This window comes from Octopus bimaculoides, chromosome 8, assembly GCF_046866305.1.
Source record: "Octopus bimaculoides isolate indiv1 chromosome 8, ASM4686630v1, whole genome shotgun sequence".
Classification (NCBI taxonomy): domain Eukaryota; kingdom Metazoa; phylum Mollusca; class Cephalopoda; order Octopoda; family Octopodidae; genus Octopus; species Octopus bimaculoides.
Genome location: NC_142935.1, coordinates 97,022,738 through 97,029,194, shown reverse-complemented (window position 1 = coordinate 97,029,194; position 6,457 = coordinate 97,022,738). Strand labels below are relative to the sequence as shown.

General features: G+C 36.2%; 1 long non-coding RNA gene across 1 annotated transcript in view; it reads right to left on the bottom strand.

Moving 5' to 3' along the window:
- Nucleotides 1-344: 344 nt before the first annotated feature.
- The window catches only part of LOC149134516 (uncharacterized), a 22,325-nt gene continuing 16,212 nt past the window's right edge, over nt 345-6,457 (bottom strand). The window contains exon 2 of the long non-coding RNA XR_016242953.1: nt 345-4,034. This is a non-coding gene — a long non-coding RNA (uncharacterized LOC149134516). The remainder of the gene's footprint in view (nt 4,035-6,457) is intronic.

Below are 6,457 nucleotides of genomic sequence, written 5' to 3'. Positions count from 1 at the left end.
ATAATGCATATGAGTCCTTGTGGCTAATAAAGAAAATATTATTATTGTTGTTGCTTTTGCTATTATTATTATTATTATTATTATTATTATTATTATTATTATTATTATTATTATTATTACTATTGTTATTATTATTGTTGTTGCTGTTATTCGTTCCTCTTGTTTTCCTTTTTACATCCTTCTCTTGCCTCATACATCACTACATGTCAAGTGAAGCTTTCGTACGGTGTCGACATTTAAATATTCTGACATTGCTATTCACATATGGAGATCAACTTCCTCAAAAAGATCCAGCCTGCTTCTTCTTCTTCTTCTTCTTCTTCTTCTTCTTCTTCTTCTTCTTCTTCTTCTTCTTCTTCTTCTTCTTCTTCTTCGCCCACTCGATTAGTTCTACCTTTTCTTTTCTTCTTTTTGTTTTTGTTTTTTTGTTTTTCCCCTCCTGAAATTGCAAGATCTTGTTTTCATTTCTGTTGGGCGAACGATATATGATATGAGCTGGAGACAATTCCACTGAAACAGTTTGACATTGATGTGGAGAACTAATAAACCGTGCAAGAACAGGAATTCCCCGTGTTTTTAGTTTTAGATTTAACGCCCTAACAATGTATTATTTCTTGGTTATTTTAACTCGTCTAACTAACCGTCTGTTTCTCTGTGCTTGTAGGGGGTTGAGGGTTTCTTTGTCACTCAGTTTATGTGACTATATTTGATTGTTCGAGTATGCTTTTCTTCATGAATATGCTCAAATATGATTAAGCATGGCTGGGTAGTTTATGAAGTTCGCGCCGCAAGCATGCGCCCTCACGTTCGATCCCGACATGTGGCATTTTGGGTAAGCAAGTGTCTCCTATAAGTGTAATTGATTAACCTGACGTTGCGTGGTAGCCACGATGGACTGTGCCAATTATCCAAAAGACCAGCCATGGTGCGCACTAACATTTTGATTCGGCCTTACACTTTAAGAGTAAACGAGCTTATGGAATGCTCAGTTAATTATATTATAGATCAATGAGGTGTTGATAGAGTAAGCACTTTCCTGAGCCATAAGGCCAGAAAGCCGTTTACCTGGATTCTGTGGCGTACGTATCTTCGCCTCCACCATCTCACAGTGGCGACACTGCTCCTCGCAGGATTGCTAATTTTTACCAGCTGAGTGGACTGGGGCAATAAGGTGAAATGAAGGGTTTTGCCCAAGAACTCAATGCATCACCCGGTCCATAAATATTGAAACCACTCACATGAGTTCAACGCCCTACACACTAAACCTAAACACACACACACACATCCACACACTCACACACAGACACACACACACAAACCGCGCACATATAATGGATTCTCCACTCAGCTTCGTCGTATGAATGTCTAACAGCCAATATTATTGCAGTTAAATTACCTGTACAGGTGATATATATTTTGGTAGGGAAGGCTTGTATAGGGCCCATCACACATTTTGGAATGGCTTATAGCAGAAAGTTGGCTCAAATGTTTGCTACAAACTCAATGAACAACATATTTCAGGCTTTTCTATTAGTCTTCTACCCTCTGCTTTAGTTTTCTACGATATGGTTAAGGGCCTAACCTACCCTGATGGATTAAGTGCGCACCTGGACATCAAAACAGAAATTTCGAAGTCCTTGAACACACACACACACACACACACACACATACACACACGAGCGTGCATACACCCACACACTTTATCTGTGTGTTAACAAGGTTACCAATGGTTTCAGGTAGCACGCCGGGCAAAGTGCCTTTCGTCTGTCTTGGCGTTCTGAGTTCAAAATGCTGCTCAGATCCACTTTGCCTTTCATCCCTTCGGGATCGATAAAATAAGCACCAGTTGATTACTGGGATCAATGTAATCGACTTATCCCCTTCCCCTAAAATTGCTGGCCCTGTGCCAAAATTTGAAACCATATGTATTGTTGTATTTGTGCATGTGTGTATGTGTGTACGTGTGCGTGTTTACTATAGGTTTATACTTACTCAAAGAGATTGTGTAATTTTCTGTTCTAATACGTCTCATATGCGTTGGAATTGAATAGTAAATAATTCTGTTAAATATACGTTCTGGCATTTTTGTAACGTTTGACTGTTTTCTGGCAATATACGTTTCCTAATTGAAAGTTTCGGTGCGAAAATTAACCAGGAAGGTATTTCTGGTATGAGCATGTTTCTTATAGAAACTGCACTTGGGAAACCTCGGGATAAATCGTCAGTATAATAAAGAGAAACTAACAAAAATAGAGACATAGTTTTATGTTCGGTGCAGTGTTTTGTTACGTGTGATGTTGTGAAACAGTTGTTGACTTGCTAACAAATTAATTGGGTTTACTTCATAGTCTGAACAAGCACTGTTCAGATTCTAAGGTTTTTGATGGGAGTTCTTAAAGCTTTTTATCGCGACTGTTGTTGCATGTCTGTTCTTAGTTTTCAGATCATAAGTACCGCTTTCGTTCTTCCTTACTTCCATTATATATCTAGTAGACTATTTAGCTTCTTCACAATAATATCTCTGTAGATAATTTGTGCGTTTGGAATTCTTCATTTGATTTCCTCTCTTTTGATCATTGTCGTTTTAGTGTGCCGTGTCCTGACATTATCAGTGTTACATGATGCTAAAGAAATAATACCATGTATCCTACAGATAGTTTGCACTTAAGCATTTTTACTTCCTCGTCTGCTGATCATCATATTCGAAACGACTTGAACCTAATATTATTATTTTTCCGCCTATTTTCTTTATTTTTCCTAGTAAAAGAAAGCGTAATCTTCTTAAGGCTATTTTGATGCGAGTAAAAGTTTTAGTAGCGAGAAAGAACGCAACGTAAATTAAGTACCAAACAAATGATCTGTGTAGCTAAGTCCACCTAAGTTTCTATATATTTTTCCACTGAAAAGGTTCATGAAAGTCCTGTTATGCACACTAGTAAATATATATTCTACACCAAAATTTGTTTGTATAACGCTCATTAAAGGCTCCGCGCTATAATTGCATCTTTAACAAATGATTTATATATACAAATGAAATACCCGAATGAAAGGCGTCATCTTTTTCAGAGCAGCCCTCCAAACACGCACGTGTTCTATAAGTATAGGCGAACTTACATTCTGATTCGCCCTCTCACACTCGCTTCTACTGTTATAGCAATCTCTGATCCGCAAAATCCGCAGACACTGTCCCCAATCTAACAAAACACGTTCGATTCCCCCAACTCTTTATACTTATCATCCTTAGTGTGATTTTTCATTCTGAACGAACATATCTATTTTTTTCCATCCTTTTGCAGAACTGCAGCATCCTGGAACTTCTCAGCCAAGAATTCGTTCCACCTGACTCTAATTTGCAAGAATCAAGAGAAACTATATCAAGAGATGACAGTAATTACTGGTACCAGAGATTTTAATTTGGCTTTCATTTCCATTATTCAGAAAAGCAATGTTTATTATACGACAAAAGTAAGTTAATTAGATGTTAATTAATGGTTTCTAATTTTGTCACAAGACCAGCAGTTTTTAGAGGGAGAAGGTAGGTCGATTATATCGACCCGGTTGTACTTATTTAATATTAGAAACTTGTACTATTTTCTCGACCTTGGAAGAATGAGAAGCAAAGACAACTGAACTGAAATTTTAACTCAGAATGTAGAGCCGGAACAAACGCCGCAAAGCATTTTGTTCGAACGCTCAAACGATCCCGGTCAGCACTTAGGAGGATCGAAAGCATTCTTTCCTTGACCATCACAATTTCTTTCAAGCAACGTCGTTACAGCTGAAATTCTTCGCAAATCACACCTTAGAGGCTAAAAAATAAAGGACATGCTGGATTATGTAAATCTAGATGATACTATGCTTGCAGAAAGAAAAAAGAAAAGAAACATGGAATGGTTATGGCAAGAATCATGATCAGTATTGTCTTATATCAGACAATAAGAACTAGGACCCTAGTAAGGACTATTCCATGAGTTTTCTTTGTAGCTCGCTTAAAGATGATATCCATTCAGCGTCAGTACAATCTCCACAACTCCCTGTAACAGAAAGAAAAACAAGGAAAAAGCATTAATATGTCACAAATTTAGAGAGAAAAATAATTGCGTGTCACAAGACACGCAATTACTCGGGAGGGGACTAGCAAATTACATCGACCGCAGTGCTCAGCTGGGACAACGAAAAGATGAAAGGTAATGTCGGCCTCGGCGGAATTTGAACTCAGAACATAAGGACGGACGAAATAGCGCTAAACATTTCGCCCAGTGTGCTAACGATTACGCCAACTCACCGCCTTATTCTAGCATTATTTTACCGTTACTTAATTTATTAATCCCTTCGTATCATTAGAGAATCATATTGTTTGCTTTGTTGTAAATCTTCCGGCTCCCTGAACTCAAAGTTCAAGATCCACTACGGTCGGTTTACCTCTTCATGGTTCCAAGGAAGATAAATAAGGAACAAACCATTCAAGTTCTACCATATATTCTCTATCGTTTTCTAGCTCTCTTTTTCTCCCTCTTTCAGACGTGTCTTGTAACGATAATATAAAATTTCTTAAACCAATTCTTAATTTCTCAAAACTATTTCTCCTTTACTTTGAGCGTTTCTAACCATTGTTGCAAGCTTTTCTTTCTTTCTCCAATTAAGAGGCGAATTTCAATTCGTTCGAAATGTTTTGCCTACGCCATTGTGTACATTACCGTATACGAGAAAAACATGTCGGAAACTTTCTGTTGCCTCAGTTTTTTTCCGATAAAGCATGAAAATTAAATTTTCTGTGAAATTATTTCTGAACTTCTTGAAATTACCTCCCTTTTAGTTTGTGAGTTTCTAACCATTGCCGCTAGATATTCTCTCTTCAACAAAGTAGAAAACCGAAATTCATAGAGCATTTTTTTTTGCATACATTATCCAAAATTTCACCTTCTACTGTAACTATGTTTAGTTGGCTGAGGTCACACACGCCGTTTTAAAGTTGGCAAGTTGGTATTGGGATACTCTTGTATCATCAACATGGAGGTTCCGATTTTGTATTCTTTCCTCATGAAAATTTACCTCCACTCTGTTTTATCAGTATTTTGTGTTCACATCTTGACCGTGATAAAACACTCGACAAAGACAAGATTTAAAATACTGCCGTTAAATATTATTTTAAGTTCGAATAACAACAGCAAAAATAAACACATACCAGTGTTATTTCAGAACTAATGATGAACAGATATTAGAAACAAAGACAGTCTTTTGAATTAGACGGTGCTTGTTCATGACTAAACGTAGACTGTCGTTTCAAAATATAGTTTACAGATGCCATCGCAAAGACTGTTGCAAAGAAATATCCATCATAAAGAAGACATTCTTTGAAAATAATAAATTGAAACTGGAAGAAATAATTGGAATATTTCACGAATACTCATACGAATCTATCTATCTATCTATCTATCTATCTATCTATCTATCTATCTATCTATCTATCCATCTATCTACCCCACCTCTCTCTTTCTCTCCATATATATATATATATATATATATACAAGAATCGTCAATTAATAATAGAATTAATAATTAACAATTTTGCCAAGTAGTTCAGTATGAAAAAAACCTTTGTTAATTATTAATTCTATTATTAATTGACGATTCTCTGCCCTTATTCTTGTATATTTTATATTTGATATCTCTAAGTTAGATGGTTAAACCGTAAATCCCTCCACACGGGACTTCTTTTCATACGGGACTATTTGTGACGCACATGGAATAGATTTCTTTGAGGTGAGGTGCCTGAACTCGCTAGCCGATGAATTCGTAAGTGCCTTTCTTATCGTTGATTTTTGGTGTCGCATGGCCAAAAATTACCGTGAATTTTTTTAGAGACACTTTCAAATTTATCAGAATATTTGGGCTGAAGATTGGAATAGTGAAATTTCCATTCACTTAACCATGAAACGATTCGTATCCAATTAACTAAAGGCTTGGTTTGTTTACGCTTTTCCCTCCGGTTTTTTGTTCTATGTGTGCCATAAATATCGCCATCCGCTTTAGAGAAAAATTTGTAGTTTGGAATCAGTAGTTCTTTGACTGCTATTTCTAAATTTTCAGTATGTTGGAGAAGCAACTCAATTGCTAATCCCTGTATATTTATGATGATATATATATATATATATATATATATATAACATCATCTGGATAATAACTTCATAACATGCATTTCAAAGCTCTTCTACGGTATCGGCTACCATATGCCATCATACAGCAGGAATACTTCTTTCTCAAATGCTGGTGTAATCGTCTCTTAAATGACCCATCGGTTACGCTGATGTAATACAGACTTCTTAACTACTGTATTTTTTTTCTACCTGATTGAATGACTTGGTAATTAGCATTATTTTTTTGCTTTGTTTAATTTGTATTATTTAGAAAGATTCTATGGCTGGGAGACGAAATAATTTTTTGTTGGAGTTATTTG